General features: G+C 44.3%; 1 long non-coding RNA gene across 1 annotated transcript; it reads right to left on the bottom strand.

Annotated features, from left to right (window-relative positions):
• Positions 1 to 2,614: 2,614 nt before the first annotated feature.
• LOC140419444 (uncharacterized) lies at positions 2,615 to 4,357 on the bottom strand. The gene is made up of 3 exons (XR_011945794.1): positions 4,245 to 4,357; positions 3,733 to 4,116; positions 2,615 to 2,629 (listed from the first exon to the last, which is right to left on the bottom strand). It is a non-coding gene; the product is annotated as an uncharacterized lncRNA (long non-coding RNA).
• Positions 4,358 to 18,990: the final 14,633 nt, after the last annotated feature.

Below are 18,990 nucleotides of genomic sequence, written 5' to 3'. Positions count from 1 at the left end.
GCTACTCAATTGTAGCAGTTAATTTATGTTGAATTAGTTAGTACTAAAGTCGCATTGCAAGTTATTGCCAATTGTCAATTAGTTGACCTGTCAGCTGATTTGTACTCTATAATATAAATAATAAAACATGGTTCTCTGCAATTCAAAACCTGCTCCTGCCTGAAATTTGATAAATATTTGGATTTAATTAAATATTAAACTTCAAATTATCGGATGGAATAATTCAGACATGTGTAATATCTAGAAAATGATGGAGAAATGTTTTTGTTCAATTTACGAGTTAAGAAGAAATAAGCTTGAGGCTCAGATATAATCTATTCTTCGATTGTATAATTTGTTTTATTTCAATAATGTTATATTGTGTACAGCACAGCTCTGCGAGACAGGATGTTATTATTTTTTGCAAAGCTACTATTCTCTTTTTGTAATTAAATTAATCTCTTTGAATTTCAAGCTTTTACTTGTCAAGCTCCAGCACTGTGCAGTCTGGACATTCCTACAATTCAGATAAAATCATAAGAACAATTCCTGCACTGTCAGCGACTTCCACCTCTGAGAAAACTCTTTATGATTAGGTTAGAGACAACTACAAATGACGTTGAAGAGATAATTAATATTCTTGCTGCTGCACATAAATAATACTATAACCGGATACATAAATTGCCAAACTGCGATATAAAACTCCTATTTAAGTAACTGCAAACGTAATCAGAGAAATAAAAATTAATTCAAATATATCTTGTGTAATTGAACAGTGCTGTAGAATCAGTATGTTATTATTAAAACACTTTCATAAATAATCACAAAATATTCCCAGCCTACAAACTTTTCCGGTCATGCTGATGGTGTGCAAAGCACAGCAGAATTGTGGAAGGAGATTGATGATTAATGATATTAATATGGAAACATATTTGGATAATATGGTGATAATACCGCATTATAATTGTTTAAGTTATATTAATTTTACTCACGAATTTGAAAACGTTTTAATTAAATAGTTTCAGACTGCAGTAACGAATTGCGTTCTTAATGACGCCATGGTTTAGTTTAATCAGTAATCATTAGGTAAAATTTAAAAATGTCAATCAAATCTTTAATTCCTTTCTTTATTTTCGAAACCGGCCACGTTTACTCCCCACAATTGTGTTTCAAGGAGATTCAAACGCGCAAACCTTTTTACATTTAACCAGAAAACGTGTAACTGCTCAATGTCACCCAGTTTGAACAATGCAGAAACAACGTAGAAACAGAAAACCGCTTCACAAATTGTACTTATTCAAAGTCACCCAGACACACCATCTCCTCAGCAGCAAAACACCAAAACTCATCGTGAGGACTGAACCCGTTTCATTGAGAAGCAGCTCAATTCTACATTCAACAGAATCAAACGTAACATTTCAAAAACATCTGAATATCGAATCCAGCAAATCAGTTCGGCACCAAATGTATGAATTATCAAACTAAATAGAAATACAGAACAACAGTAATATCACTGTGAGCAGGTGGGGTATGTCCAAAATATTTGTGAAACTTTACCATATTTTATTCAAGTTGGACCATATTTCAAACGCATTTCAACAGTTGACAGGAGAGATAAAAGCTGCATCCATCAATCCCACCAAGATGGAACATTGAAGAAAAGCCAGGCTGTGATTGCAGGAACAAATTATGTTCGGAAAGAGCATTTAAAACTGTGGCTTAGTTTAATCTGCAATCATCACTTTTAAAAAACTCTAAAATCCTGACCGTTGTCCACCCACAATCGTGTGCCAAGCAGTTTCAAACACGTGTCTTATTTTCATTCAATTACAAAACATGGAAACGCTCAATATCACCGAGTTTAAAGAGTATAGACACGCCAGAACCGTTTCACAAACTTTACTCATTCAAAATCACCCAGACACAATCTCCTCAGCAGAAAAACACCAAATCACATCACCGAGGGGCTGAAACTCGTCTCATGGAGAACCAGCTCAATTCTTCAAACACTTTCAACAGAATCAAACAGCATTTCAAGAAAATTTATATCTAGAACCCACCAAATCCGCCTTTCAGCAAGTGAATGAACAATTAAAACAAACAGAAATATGGAAGAATATCATCAGCATTGTCAATAAGCGGGAAGTGTTCAATAAATTGACACAGATACTTCAGCATATTTTGTGAATATTGGGTAGATTTCTAACACTTGTGCAGGAGGCGGTAAAATCTGCAGCCACCAGGTGTCACCGAGATTAAACATTGCAGAAATACCAAACTGTTTAACAGGCGTTAGGTATTTAAAGTAACCCGGCCACAGTATCCTCAGCAAATAAACATCAAATCATAACAACCAGGGACTGAATCCCTCAGCAGAACCTTTTGTCAAGAGGCAGAATAATTCCTTTTCCAGCAGAATCACATAAAACATGACAACAAAATCTCAATACAGAATCCAGCAAACCCGCAATTCAGTGAACGAATGCATAGTTAAAATAGAAAAATAAATAAAACATAGACTCAAGTAAAACAGTTCATAAATAATTGAATGGTTCTTACCTGCAGTCACCGTCACCATGGTGCCTTGTCCCCAGTCGCCCATGATGTCACAGTGTCACATTCCCTGAGCAGCTCCGTACAATAACCGGACCTGCACAAAATAGACAGAAATCCACCATTATTTTAAATATTCACAAACCAGAGACAAGGTAAAATCGCGGTACATTTTCATTAAACTAGAATGGTACTTGTGGAGATCGCTTGCTGTTCAGAAACGACCCCTAATGTTTTATATTTCAGAGTAACACGTGATCATGTTCTTGAAATCACCAACTAACGAGTGAATAATTGTCACAGATTTCCATATTAATTATTGTCATTTTGTCAGTGCTGGACATGAATAATACTTCACTGTAAATAAAGTTGGATTGTAAAAGCGATCAATGAGCCAGCCTCAGTTAATTAGTGCTGAGGGGCTTTTTGTATTGACAGTAACTGCTGTGCCCCAGTTATCACAGTGAGACACAGCGTGTCAAATACTGCGGCAGACTGTTAACTGTAAAATACAGAGATTTAATTTCACTGCGCGTTCAAAAAACTAACTCTGTCTCTTCCAAGAGCGAATCTGAGTTATTTCAGCTTGTCCTGGTCAATACATTTATAAAGAGGATCGGAACACTTTTAAACCCTCTGGGCACATTTAGCGTGTCGTTCCACGGAGATAAAGTGGAAGATTGTTCTACCTTTTCACAAACTAATATTGTGTTTTATTTAAGCCTCATTTACGTTGACAATCCTGCTGTGGCAATGATCACCAATTTGGACAAACTCTTTCACTGAGGTTTTTGTATGAGGATGTCGCTGTGCACAGCACCGTGACCCCACTGCTGTAGTCACAGTGACAGACACCCGCACAAAAACTGCACTCACTCCCTGTTCAGCCCTGCCGCTCAATATTCACTTCAAATAGACGATTACTTCTGATCTAATTTACAATTTAGACAGCAGTTCATAAAACGCAATGTACAAATACTTTAGCCAAGTATCAGAAATAATACAACGATGAGTATATCCAGGCCTGGATTTACTGAAACTGTTAACAGTAAACATCAACAGACAAAAACTAATACTTGCAGATCGATTGGTTTGTTCGGTTTTACTGTTTAATTTTCCCTGTGTCAGTTATGTAAGAAGCAGCTTGTGTTTTGACTCTGATCACTGCCATAAATAATTACATTTGGATCAAGTACTGACCTTCAGATTAAGGTGCAAGTTGCTGAATTCCCTCTCGAGCTGTTCTTGTGCGGGTCCAGCCCTGGTTCCTCTCGCTGTGGGTTCCTGCACAGTAATAGATGGCGGTGTCTTCGGTCTTCAGGTTCGTCATGGCCAAAGAGAAGATGTTGTTCGAAGTGTCTTTGGACGCAGTAAATCGATCTTTAATTGCTGGAGCGTAGCTGTTGCTGGATGAACTATAGTAGTAAACCAGCCACTCCAGCCCCTGACCGGGGACCTGGCGGACCCAGTGCATGTAGCCACTGCCAAGATAGAAGCCGCTGGTTTTGCAGGTCAGCCTCAAGGAGCCTCCGGGACGCCCGCTCTCTGCCTCTGGCTGAGTCAACACAACCTCCGACTGGACACCTATAAAAATATATCAAAAAGCCCTCGGATTAATGCTGGTGAAATGATGGGTGACTCTGGAACATTCCAGAGAGAGACTAACACTGAGACAGTAACAGTGAGAGACTTAGACAATAAAAACTACTCACGGGATAAGAAGGTCAGCAACAAACTGAGAGAAATGGCCCACCTCATCCTTCTGGTCATTTGGGGGAAATGGTTGTGTCAGGAACTCAGTGAACAAACCAGCTCCCGGACTGTTGGATTCGGGTCCCAGTGAGCGGCATTTAAATACCCGGCAGAAGGGGCGGGTTTCCAGGCGCCGCCTGTTGATTCCCTGGTGGAGGCGGCGACTGGATCCACGTCCCCCCCCCCCCCCCCCCCCTACAGAATGGACCCGGAGATTTACTATGGGTTATTATTAAATAGACATTTATCTGTAGCGGGATATTTGTTTCTCTGAATCGATTCTTTATAATGTCCCCATTGCGAAATTACGTTTGCTCATCTGTTAAGAAAATAACGATTCCATTGCAAATTCAGTCCCTTTATTTCTACTCCAATATATTGAGATGATCTTAAAAAGACTAATTATTTTGTCAGGGAATAGGTTGTGTGTCACTCTGATTTGCAACACTCCGGGTCCCTATTCCATTTGTAAACATGTATCATTTATCAGAGGAATTGTTGACGATTTATGTCGGAATGCGGGAATGAACAAGGTGATTCCATTTGCAGTGCGGATGGCTATCACTGAGCATTGCGGGTCTGCAGACAAGACAGACTGCTAACATTACACAATGTCTCTCCTTACATTTCTGGAACTGCCCCTGAGCCTCAGACAGTCCTGTGAACATTAGCGGTAAAAGAAACCCGCTTGCAAACATAAAATTGACATTAACATTTGACAGAATGAATCAGAACGGACAGGGCGATCAGCAAAGTCATCCTTCAGCATCCAAATCAATGCCGCTAATTTCACTGACCACCGGCTGTCTAACATTCGCTATGTTGGGAACACAGGATATCAGGATTTTGCGGAATATTACACAATATCACAAGAATAAATGTTTTATCTTCCACTGAAGCAGGTCATGAACTGGTCATTTCTCCACTCATTGGCAGAAATGAGAGGAACAGTTAAATAATAATGGAAATCAGCACAAATTAAACTGTACAGAACACGGTGTTAATCAGGTATAAGAGACGCCTCCGTTTAAATGAAGTCAACAACTCGGAGAATATTCCAGGAATTCAGGCGGGTTCAAGGCAGTTTTATGATTTTATTTCAGTACCTCGTCTTATTGGGCTTGTGGATTGGGTCCATCAACACCACTCACTCTCACTTCATTAGGTTCTTAACAAACGGACTTCAATGACTACAGTGACCTTTACTCAGAACTAATATAAATTAAATAGCATCTGGTCAGTTTACAATGTTCCAATCGCGTCTAACCTCAGCGTGATCACAGCATTCACTGAATATATTTATTTAGATGGAACACCATTTAAAACGTTGACTTCATGTGCGACTGAAACATTTATTGTTTAAATGAATAAATCCCATTTTATCCATTCATATTCAGGCTAATCTGCCCCAAACAGTATTTGGCAGCAATCCAGCCGCCTGCAGCAGGCAGGCTCGAATGTTCAAAGTTGTTTACAGGAAGCATCTGGATTTTTCTTCAGAGATCTGTTTCCTCAGTACTGACCGTTTGGCTGCAAGCCAACTTCAAACTCTTAACATTGTCAATGAGGACTATTTATAAACAAATCTACCCAGCAACAGTACTGGACATCATTTTACGTTTTAAATTGCGAACCTATCTGAACTGTTCCCATCTCAGGAAAGGAGAGTTATCCAGCTTTTCTTGTCCCTCTTAGCAACAACAGCCGGCTGGAGATCTCTCCCACATCTCATAACATTGTGATGATGGATAGAAATACAATTAGACTATCAGACAGGGGCCCATTTGTAACAGATCAACATGTATATTCTGTCTTTTTTCCTACATGCTTCCATGGAATGTGGGACTCACTGGCCAGACCACCATGTGTTCCCTGTCCCTAATTGCTGTTGAACTGAGTGGTTTGCTGGGGCAGCTCAGAAGGAACTGAAGAGTCAGACATGTTGCTGTCTGACTGGAGCCACATGTAGGTGAGACCAGGGAGGGATGTCACATTTCCTTCATTGATGAAGCAGAGGGGATTCCATGGACACAGTTAGTCTATATTCCAGATTTATTAATTGAACTCAAATTCCCCCACCGGCCATGGTAGGATTTGTTCGCGAGTTCCCACAGAATTAGCCTGAGCCTTTGCATTATTGGTTCAATGGCATTAATACTCCCCCACCGCCCAACCAAAAGATAAAAGGATTACGGCTTTGATGTAGGGATGGATGTTGGTTGGATGCCTAAATATGTTGATTGAGGAATCAGTGAATGGGGTTGATGGATGGATGGATAGATGGTCCTGAAAGATGCTGTTCTACATTCTCAGTTTTGTGCTTGATGACTTCACAAATTAAAGCTGGTCCTTTATAAATTGCGTCAGATTGATACAATCGGTGGCTGAAGATTTTCTGTGTGAATTCCATCCCCAGACTATTGGGAACAGACCAGCTGGGCGTTACTAGGAGGAAACTGGAGATACTCCTGTGGTGCTGGTGTTATTCTCTGCTGATGATGAATCTTCATCTCAATGACAGAAAGCTGGAACATGATTACGTTGAGGAGGGACGGTAATATTTGGAACATGTGGTCATTTCATGTACAATAAGTCACTCAAGATGTCCTCCCCCAAATTAATGAAGACACCAGACTAAAAACATATTAATGTGAAAACAGAAATACTGCGAAACTCAGTGGACAGCTGCAGACTTTGAATTACTTTCCAAAACAGTGTAATAACAAATCGGGATTGAAAGGTGCATTAACGTCACATTAGGTACAGACATTTTCATTTCTACCATCACCACCTGGAAATTCCGCTCCAAATCACTGACTATCCGGACTTGGAAATATATCGCCGAATCTTCGCTGTCGCTGGTTCAAATGACTAGAACTCCCTCCCTAACAGCATCGTCGGTGTGCCTGCACCAGAGTGACGGCAGAGGTTCAAACACGCAGTTCACCGCCCTTTGTGAAGGGTAATTAGCGATGGACAATAAATCATGGCGAGCCTGCGACGCCCACACCGTATAACTTAATTTAAAACTGTTGTAATCTTTGTGAAACGATGGGAGTTGGTGAATCTAATTATTTATGTTCATAAATAAATGAAAAACTGTGAATATAATTACTATGTTTCTGAACATTTATGGCCTTCTCCTTCTCTGCTGGAAAATATAAACCATCCCACAGGAGATCCATGATGTAAAATCATAACCAATATGTGAAAGCAAAGTGGACAGAGGAAGCTGCAGCAACTATTGACATATCTCACTCATAGCAGCACTGGGAAGGCCTTTGCTAGTTTCACACTTTAAACACTTCATCTGCTTGCAGGCCGAATGTAGCTGGAAGCAAGGTGCGGTATTCATGTCGCAAGATTTACTCTGGACATGATCTGCTCCCTCTGCCACGCCTCTTCATCTTACTTTCATCAATCTCAATAAACGTTCGGCACCGTCAGCGGAGCAGGGACTATACGATTTGGAGACATTTAGCTGTCTGCTAAAGCTCCACTGTTTCATTCACTCTTTCCCTGGCAAAACACTGTACAGATTGATGATTCCACTTCTGACAGATTCTAAGTGAATAATTGAATGAAAGAGGACCGTGTCCCACACCCAACTTTATTGGACAGCATCCTGCTGATCTTCGCCTTCCCTGAAGATATGGATGAAGTTCACTTGCACACTAGGCCAGGCTGCAACCTCTACAACCTTCCAGTCATCAAAACGGAGACATAATCACAATACATCCTCCACAGAGAATTCCTCTACGCGGAATCATCCAAACAAAACATCATCTACAGAAACTATGTCTCCGGTGCCTGTAACTTGTTCTTCCTTACCAATGAGTAGTATGAGGAAAACCGTGGTCGTGGGACAAGGTGTTGCACTTTCGCCAATGGTCACACAAAATAAGAGCAGGCGATAATTTCTGCTGCCGAGTTTCCGCGCTGAGAGGCTGCTTTGAAGTAGAATGTGATGCTGACATGGGGAAAGCAGATCCGACCTTTGTTTTACTCATTGAATGTCCGTGGAATAATATCAAGCTGACCCTTTGGAACAAGCTGATGGTTTATAAGGCCCGAGCTCTCAGAACCTTGTTGTATGGATGTGAAACAAAGACTTACAGCTGTCAAGAAAAATAGCTCAGCCAATTTCATCTTTGTTGTCCGCAATGCATTATGGATATTTACTGGCGGGACAAAATCAGAAATGCGGCAGTTCTCTCAAAGACAGAGCTTCCAAGTCTCTTTGAGACAATTAAAAATAGATGGTTTGCACATTTCCAGTATGGTCCCTAAATGTGACATGGTCACACGACCAAGGAATTTCCACTTTGCGAAGTAGCCGGAGCCACGCATCCAGTGGGAAGCCCGATATTCCGCTTCAAGGATTCTTCCAAGTGTGACATAATGTCCCTGAACCTAAACATTGATCATCACACTTGGGTGTCACCAGCTGCAAACTGAAAATAATGGCGACACCTCCGGCGGGCTGGTGTGAACCACCAGGACCAGTGGATTTAGCAGCTTTGAAATAGACACAAACCGAGAAAATGACAACCCAGAAGACAATTGGGAGCTTCAGGTGCAACATTTGTGGAAATATTTGCTGTGTATCTATTGGAAATAGAAGGATGCCGTGGCCTTTGTGAAATGTAGTTTTGCGCAACATGTGTTTCACACAAACACACACACACAGACACAGTCTCTCACACACGCATTCTCTCTGTCTTACACGCACACCCACATTTCACCTTTAAAATTAAAATCCCATGTTAACTTCCTGGGAACCTTCGGAGACAATGGCCCCAACCATTTTCCAGGTGGTATAATGAATCAATAAACTCTCCCCAACACTATGTTTGTCAGATGAATGTTACATTTCCCATAGACTCCATCCAGCGCCCAGGTAAACATTTCTCTATTTAACAAAAATGAACAAAAATGCATGACCAGGAATTGAGCCGCTTTGCTCTGGTGCTGATCTCAATGTAGGAGAATCAGCCAGCGACACCTGCAAATAGTTACACTTTAGATGTTGGCACCTCCCGCAGAAGGCGATGCGATATTACATTTGTGGAAATGGAGACATCAACATCATAGATTATACCTGACAGCGACATTTTCACAGTAACTGCAAGTGCAACTTTTGGCCAGCAGATGGAATTTAAATCGCGATGCCTTGCATTACATGAAGCAGACATTGCCTCAATAATTACTGCTGTCTCTGCTAATTTTAAATTGGACTTCATCTGTATTTTTGTCAGACTAGACTCTGTCTTTGTTTATAATACACAACAGTCTGTTTAAATTAATACTGCACCAGTACTTGTCAATGTTTATATCACACAATCAATGTGATCCTATTTTCAATATACAGGATCTATCTCTGCAGTTTTGCCACATCCAGTCCTGAATATTAATGAATAAATAAACAAAAAGCCGGCATAGGAGCCTCAATAAAATCCCCCTCTTCAATGATGGGGGATTCCAGCACGTCAGAGCAAAAAACAAGACTGAAAGTTTCTGCCAGAGGTGCCGATAGGATGATCCATCTCGGCCTCCTCCGGTGGTCTGCATCATCATGGGTGTCAGTCTTCAGGAAATTTGATTCACTCCACACGATATCAAGAAATGGCAGACGGTGCTGCAAATGCATTAACCCTGGCAACATTCAACAATGTTGAAGGTTTGTGCTCCAGAACTGGCTGCACCCCAGACAAGTTCCTCCAGTACAGGTACAGCACTGGCATGTACCCAACAATGTGTAACATTGCCAAACATGACCCGTCCACAAAAGGCATGAAAAATCCAACCCTGCTAATTATTTCCCTGTCAGTCCGCATTCGATCATCAGCAACTTCATGAGAAGTGTCAAGGATCACCCTGTCACATATAGTCTCCATAGCATAATGCCCCCGGCCCTAGCTTCTCAATTCATCATAAGGTCAGAAGTGGGATGTTCGCTGATGATTACTAAATGTTCTGCACCATATTCGACTCCTCTAATACTGAAGCAGTCTATCTTCATATACAGCAAGACTTGGACAACATTCAGGCTTGGGCTGACAAGTGTCAGGCAATGGCCATCCCAAAAAGGGAGATTCTAACCATCTCCCCTGGATTTTAAATGACACTACCGTGATTGAATCCCCCACTATCAGCATCCTCTGGATTATCATTGATTAATAACTGAATTGGAAGACTCTTTTAAATAATATGGCTACAAGAGCAGCTCAGTGGCTGGAAATTCTGCGGTGAGTTTTAACCTCCTGACTTCCTAAACCAGATCCATCATCGTAAGGCAGAAGTCGGGAGTTTAACTGAATGTTCTCCATTTGCCTCACATGTGCCCCTCAAGCAACACGAGAGAATCGCGACGCCATCCAGGACAAAGCAGCCGTCTCGACAACACCCCATCGACCAGCTTAAACATTAACTCCCTGAATCACGGGTGTACAATTCTAGCAGCGTGAACGATATTCAAGAATCTATTGCAGCAACTGCCTCCTTCTATAGCACCTTCCAAACCCACAAACTCAGCCATCTAAAAGGACCAGGCCCGACCGATGCATTGCAACAGCAGGCCTTGCAAGTTCCCCGCCAAGTCACACACCATCTTGATGGGAACTATGTTTCTGTTCCTTCACTGTCACTGGTCAAAATCCTGGAATCCCTTCCTATCAGCACGGTGAGTGCACTTGCTCAGGATGGGATGCAATGGTTCAATAAGAGGGCTCAACACCACATTCTCAAGGGCAATTAGGAATTGGCATCAAATGTTGACGTTACTGGTGACGCCAAGATCCTATTAAATCATTTTAAACATATCTCTCAGCTTACATTCACCTAGCCCCCGCCTCGGTTTAAAGTACACTCGGCCGTGTCTCTATCACATTGCAACAGACTCTCTCTCAGTTTTCCTGCACTCGGCTGAATATCAGTTGTTAATATACCAGCCCACACCCTGTTTATATTACAAATCATTAATTATGACGCACTGACCCATGTCTGGGTTAATCTGGTAAGAAATGCGTCACAATCGTTACTGCATCAGAACGTTTATCTGTGCATCGTAAACTGGAACAACATTCTGTTTGCATCACATGTGGTTCTGTCTCAGTTATTACTCTACTAGATAGTTAGATTCTAATAAAGTTAATCCTGCTTTAGTTAATGCTGCACCTGCCCATGTCCCTGTTTATATAACACTAGGCCCTGCCTGTTATTCTTGTATTGTACAATATCCTTCTTATTGCTGCATTGTTTGTGTCTGAATTTGTATCAGTCGACACTCCGCTAGACCAGAACTCAGTTTAGATTGCACTAGACCCAGTCTCTGTTTATGGTGCCGGCGGCACGGTGGCACAGAGGTTATCACTGCTGCCTCATAGCTCCAGGGTTCAATTCTTGACTATCGTGCCGAGATTGCACTTTCTCCCTGTGTCTGAGTGGCTTTCCTCCGGGTGCTCCGGTTTCCTCCCATAGTCCAAAGATGCGTCGGTTAAGTTTATTGGCCATTCAGAATTGCGCAGGTCATGGTGCAAGGGCGGGGGATGGGGGAGGGTGATCTTTCATAGGGAGGTGCAGATGCTATGGACCGAGTGATCTGCCCGAGAGGGATTCTATATTTGATCCTGAATCTGCCTATTTTTTCCGAGAACTGCTCACTTTTATTAATGCACCAGATGATGCCTCTGTTTTTAACTATGGGCGCATTATTCCACATGTCTTTGAGATGGAAATATAATATATTAAGTACATATTTTGGACAAGAAATCAGTGTATGGCAACAGCCTGAAACGGGATGTATAGTGTCTACAGTGTGTGCGATGCAACATTTGATATTCATTTTCAGTGCAGTTAGCGGAATTAGATTTCAGTTGGAATTTCTTCTTTTCCAATGCCCAAGACCAATTTCTGCCCCAGAGAGCTGTATGTGTAGGAGGATGCAGAGCATTGTGTTCCCATGAGCTTGCTGCCCTTGTGATTCTCGGAGGTCTCGGGTATGGAAGGTGCTGTTGAAGAATCCTTGGCGAGTTGTTGCAGTGCATCCCGTCGATGTTACACACTGCAGCTACTGTGTGGCCGCTGTGAAGAGAATAAATGTTGCTGTAACATTAAGTACTCAATTATTTATCTAATGGTCCTTTGCTTATGTTGCACAATTACAACTGGTCCATTCCCTTAGTTTATTGCACTAGGCCCAGGCAATAGAAGTTAAGTTGCACAATTTGAAATGGCTGCAAGAAGATCAGGGAGATCTGCGGTTGTATGTACACACAGCTCGGGTGCTGACAAGACAGATGGCGACGTTTATCTGGGCATAGATCAGCATTGCTCGCTGAAGAATTTTACATTATTACTGTTAACTCAGTTTTTCTTTATCTTCACAATTTCCACCCCAGCCACTTTCAACATTATTGTGCATGGTTTACCGCAGCAAATACTGAGGCCGGGCCCAATGTAATATGAACAGAGGTATGGCCCAATGCAGAACTGAGGCTGTGTCTAATTTAATACAGAGACAGGTTTAAATTAATAGAAACAGAGTCAGGTTCTAGGTTAATGTAAACAGAGACAAACAGGTTCCATGTGTCCATAAGATATAGGAGCAGAATTAGGCCATTCGACCCATCGAGACTGCTCCGCCATTAAATCCTGGCCGATATGTTCCGAATCCCCATTCTCCTGCCTTCTTCCAATAACCCCTGAACTCCTTATTGATCAAGGCATGTCCTCTAATTGGTGGCCTAGTTTAATATGAACAATCAGAAACAGATCCTTATTGAATATAAACTGACACGGGTACGAGGTAGTATAACATAAACAGAGGTGGGTTCACGGCCTGGTACAATACAGAGGCAGGGCCTACTGACCCTTCAAACACTCGCAGGACAGTTGCATCATTGGTTGGAGGCAAGATGTCGCCAGGACTTCTTCAATCATACTGTCCCCATCAAACATTCCCAGAGCAGCTGCAGATTGCATGAGGGGCTGGTTTAGCACAGCGGGCTTAATAGCTGGCTTACAATGCAGACCAATGCCAGCAGTGCGGGTTCGATTACCATACCGGCCTCTCTCAACAGGCGGTGGAATGTGGCGACTTGAGGCTTTTTACAGTAACTTAATTGAAGCCTACTTGTGACAATAAGCGATTATTATTATGTGGAATGAAATTCCCTCTACATAACTCGCTTAGACACATTAAAGGCCTGGAAATCAAGGGTTCTATACCAGATAAAAGCTCTTCTGCACTCTTCCTTCAGAGATCCCCAAGGCAGGTTGACAATAGGGTTAGTTACTTGGTAAAGAAACCTCTGCATTTTTCCATCAAACTCACCCAGGTCAGGTCGAGCAGAGTTCAGATACGGAGTAAATCTCCCTGTGCACATTCATAACAAACACTCACAGGGCAGGTTTAGTGCAGGTTACATGCAAGTAAAGCTTGCTCCACCCTGGGCAAACAAATGCTCCAAGGTCGCGGCAGCTTGGTGAAGTACAAGGAAAGATTCTCCGGCCCTGCCACATCAAATCCTCGCCACCAGGTGCAGCCCAGATCAGACATAGAGTAAAATTGTCCGACAGTTCTCATTAAACACTCCAAGATCATTGAATGCTCCAACCACATTTTAGAGTTAAACTCCCTCTACGTATTCCAATTCATTGGATTCAATCCATTTAGTTGGAAACCAATGGGGTGCAATTGGGCTGAGAGAATGTATTCGCCACATGTTGACTCCATGTTGTCGATTAAGCACAATGACCCATCGTGGAGAGTTATGAGAAAGGCACAGAGAGAGATAGGATACAGAAAAACTCTACAAACACATTTTGCAGGTCCTTATATTTAGAGATTAGAGGGAATCTTTCCTAATTCTGAACATGGATATCATCATGAAATTTTTCTCATATAACTGATGAATAAAAAATGTCGAAAAACAAGCATTACTGGAATCCGTTGATCTATTTGCATCCTTGACTCTATTTCAGTGTTGTGTTGTTGGGGAAACATTTGTTTTGTTTTTCTCAGTCCACAATCTAAACTGGGACTTCTATTTCTGTGTTTATTTACCTAAACACCTCACTGGTCACAATTAAGTGTGCATTTCAGCAAAACGAGATAAACATATTCACGTATTGATTAGTTTCAACTCCAAATAGTGGTTTATTTTAAGAATATTGACAGTTGGTTAAAGTGAATAGAAACTTCCATTAGAACAGATGTTACTTAATTGAAAGAAAAATAGATTTAAATTAAGTATTCATTCTGAAAGTTATGAAGCCTCAATTAATAAAGCACCTTTAACCAGCTACTTTTCCACTGAATGTTACTTTGATTGAAATATTAACCAGTTTAAAGTATTTAAATTAAAACGTAAGGCAGAGGAGTGATCTATTGTCACATTAATCTCAGACCATTCGGCATGTTACAACTTGCAGTTTAAAATGTAAACATTTGGAAAGAGCTTGCTTTTGTAAAACGCTTTACCCGATCTCAGGTCATCCCAACGCCCTTACAACTCACTGATATATTTTTGCTGAATTTAGTCACTGCTGTAATGTTGGAAACAGAGCAGGGAATTTGTGCACAGCAAGCTCCCACAAACTGAGATGTGATAAGTGACCAGCTAATCTGTGATTTTAGTTGAAGAACGGACATTGGTCTAGCATACTGGGAAAAGCAGCTCTGCACTTTAGAATTATGTCAATGAGGTAATCCACCTGAAATGTGAATCTGTTCCTCTCTCTGCTGATGCTCACTGACTTGCTGAGCAGCCTTTTTTGTTGTTTTAGTTTTAGATTTCCAGAACCTGCAGCACTTTGAACAGTTTTGGATTCATTTTCGCCATAAGGCCATCAGTGACACAGTCAGCATTAACTGTCCATCCTGAGGAGCCGGATGTGAACCACCTTTTTGATAAGGTGCACTTCGGGCGGTTTAATTCACATTTGACTTTCTGTAGCATCGTCCCATCAACTGACTTGCTTGCTCGGCAAAATCAGAGATAGTTAATAGTCAACCCATCATTGTTGAACTAGAGTTACATATAGGGCAGAGAGATTAAGGAGGGAAGCTTTCTTCTCCTGAAGGACATTGGTGAATCTGCTGGACTTGGCGAAATTTCGATAGCTTCATGAGTATTATGAATGACACGATGATTTTTATTTCTGATTTATTAATTCATTCAATTGCTATTTCCCCCAGCTACCATAAAACTATAAGAGGGAGGAGCAGATGTTGGCCATTCAGCTGATGGAATATGATCTGCCATTCAATGAGATCGTGGCTGATCTGATAAGATTCACAACTGCTTCCGGTTGCGGCTATGCGGAGCTAAGCCGCACGATTCGGCAGCTCCCGCTACCACGGACTTTAGGGCTCGCTAGAGGAGCCCCAACGGAACTTTTTTTGACGTCAACCCGTGGGGGAGGGAAGAGAGAGGTCCCCCTCCAACTTCTATGAAAGGGACCAGAAGTGTAACGGCCAAAAAATCGGCACTGGAGCAGTGGGAGAAGCGAGGGAAACAAAACAAAATGGCGGCGGCCAGAGACAAAGGGGAGCTGCAGGAGTTCATCAAGCGCTGCTTCGAGGAGCAGCGCGAGGAGATGCGCAAGGAGATGCTGGTGCCTATGCTTTCGGCAATTGAAGGACTCGGGATCACCCTGAAGGCCCACGAGGTTAAGATTCAGGAGGTAGAGAAAAGAGTCAGTCAGAACGAGGACGAGCTCTTGGGCCTGGCGGTGAGAGTGGAGCAGCATGAGGCGCTACACAAGAGGTGGGCGGGAAGACTCGAAGACCTGGAGAACAGGTCGAGGAGAAAGAATCTGCAGATCCTAGGTCTCCCTGAAGGATTGGAGGGGGCCGATGCCGGGGCACGATGCTCGGGGCGATGATGGGCAAGGAGGCCCCTTTGAGGCTGCTGGAGTTGGACGGGGCACACCGGGTGCTGGCGAAGAAGCCCCAGGCAAATGAGCCGCCAAGGGCGATGGTGGTGAGGTTCCACCGGTTCACGGACAGAGAGTGGATCCTGAAATGGGCCAAGAAGGAGCGAAGCAGTAAGTGGGACAATGCAGAGATCCGAATATACCCGGACTGGAGCACGGAGGTTGCAAAGCGGAGAGCGGGTTTCAACCGGGCCAAAGCGGTGCTGCACCGAAAAGGAGTGAAATTCGGAATGCTGCAGCCAGCGCGACTGTGGGTCAAATACAAGGGCCAACACTATTACTTCGAAAAGCCTGAAGTGGCGTGGACCTTTATTCAAACCGTAAAGTTGGACTCTAACTGAGGGTTTGTGAGGGTGGGGGGGATGTTTGAGGTTTGATGTGTGATGGTTGGTGTATATAGGGGGTCAAGAACACGCAGGAATGTTACATGGTCTGGCAGAGAGACAAGGCCGCGACAGGAGCTGCGCCAGATGGGGCAGAGTGGGCTGTGGAAAGCGCGGGGGTTTTCCCGGGCGCGGGAAGAAAGGCAGGAAGGGGAACGAAGAAACACAGATAGAGTGGGGGACTCCCACACGGGGAGGTCAATGGGATGGCGGGGAAGCCGGCGTCAACAGGTGTCAGCTGACTTACGGGAGTGACATGGGGGGAGCAAAAAAGCTAGACAAGGGTCTAGCGGGGGGGAGGGGAAGGGGGGAAGGGTTGCTGCTGCACTGGCCGAAAGGGAATGGGACACAGAAGAGGTGGTCGGGGCGGGGGTCCCCCGTCTGGGGGACTGGAGGGTACGGGAGGCGTGGACACGGGACTGGCCCAGAAAAGGAGATGGCTAGTCAGCAGGGCGGGGGGCGGGGGGGGGGGGGGGGGGGGTGGTGAGAGCCCGTCCAATCCGGCTGATAACGTGGAATGTGAGGGGCCTGAATGGGCCAGTGAAGAGGGCTCGAGTGTTCGCGCACTTAAAGGGACTGAAGGTGGACGTGGTCATGCTCCAAGAGACACACCTGAAGGTGGCGGACCAGTTCAGGCTAAGAAAGGGATGGGTCGGACAGGTATTCCACTCGGGACTGGGCTCGAAGAATAGAGGGGTGGCAATATTGGTGGGAAAGCGGGTGTCATTTGAGGCCAAGACTATTGTAGTGGACAATGGAGGGCGATATGTAATGGTGAGCAGTAGGCTGCAAGGGACGTGGGTGGTGTTGGTGATGATGCAGGATTCATGAAGCGCATGTTGGGGCGCATTCCAGACCTGGAGATAGGAGGCCTGATAATGGGAGGGGACTTCAATACAGTGTTGGATCCAGCACTGGACCGCTCCAAATCAAGGACTGGAAAGAGGCCGGCGGTGGCCAAGGTACTTAGGGGGTTTATGGATCAGATGGGGGGAGTGGACTCATGGCAGTTTGCAAGGCCGCAGGCCAGGGAATTTTCTTTCTTCTCCCATGCACACAAAGCCTACTCCCGGATAGATTTTTTTGTTCTGGGCAGGGCGCTCATCACGAGGGTGGAGGGGACGGAGTATTCGGAGATAGCCGTTTCAGACCATGCCCCGCATTGGGTGGAACTGGAACTGGGAGAGGAGAGGGACCAACGCCCGCTGTGGCGGCTGGATGTGGGAATGCTGGCAGACGAGGTGGCGTGTGGGAAGGTGAGGGGGTGTATCGAAAGGTACTTGGAGGCCAACGACAACGGGGAGGTGTGGGTGGGGGTGGTATGGGAGGCGTTGAAGGCGGTGATCAGGGGAGAGTTAATCTCCATTAGGGCCCATAGGGAGAAGACAGAGAGCATGGAAAGGGAGAGGTTAGTGGGGGAAATTTTGAGAGTGGACAGCAGATACGCAGAGGCCCCGGAGGAAAGATTACTTGGGGAAAGACGACGGCTCCAGACGGAGTTTGACCTGTTGACCACAGGGAAGGTGGAGGCACAGTGGAGGAAAGCACAGGGGGCGACCTACGAGTATGGGGAAAAGGTTAGTCGGATGCTGGCACACCAACTCCGTAAGAGGATGGCAGCGAGGGAAATAGGGAGAGTCAGAGATGGAAGGGGTCCCACGGTTCGGAGTGCGACGAAAATAAACGAGGTATTTAAGGCCTTCTATGAAGAGCTGTACAGATCCCAGCCCCCAGCGGGGGAAGAGGGGATGAGACGATTCCTAGACTGGCTGAGATTCCCGAGTGTGCAGGAGCAAGAGGTGGCTGGTTTGGGGGCACCAATTGGGTTGGAGGAGCTGAGCAAGGGTTTGGGGAGGCCGATTTGGGTTGGAGGAGCTGAGCAGGCGGGGAAGGCCCCGGGACGGGACGGGTTCCCGGTGGAGTTCTACAGGAAGTACGTAGACCTGTTGGCCCCGCTATTAGTGAGGACCTTTAATGAGGCAAGAGAGGAGGGGACACTGCCTCCGACAATGTCAGAAGCGACAATTTCTTTGATCCTAAAGCGGGACAAGGACCCACAGCAATGTGGATCATACAGGCCGATCTCGCTCCTCAATGTGGATGCAAAGTTGCTGGCAAAAGTGCTGGCCACGAGGATCGAAGACTGTGTCCCGGGGGTGATCCATGAATACCAGACGGGATTCGTAAAGGGCAGGCAATTAAACAGTAACGTGCGGCGGCTCTTAAACGTGATGATGATGCCATCGGTGGAGGGAGAGGCGGAGATAGTGGTAGTTATGGACGCAGAGAAGGCCTTTGACCGAGTAGAGTGGGAGTACCTCTGGGAGGTGCTACGTAGGTTTGGGTTTGGGGGAGGGTTTATCAGTTGGGTTAAGCTCCTTTA

This window comes from Scyliorhinus torazame, chromosome 5 (assembly GCF_047496885.1).
Source record: "Scyliorhinus torazame isolate Kashiwa2021f chromosome 5, sScyTor2.1, whole genome shotgun sequence".
NCBI classification, from domain to species: Eukaryota; Metazoa; Chordata; class Chondrichthyes; order Carcharhiniformes; family Scyliorhinidae; genus Scyliorhinus; species Scyliorhinus torazame.
This window is presented reverse-complemented; position numbering and strand designations above follow the sequence as displayed.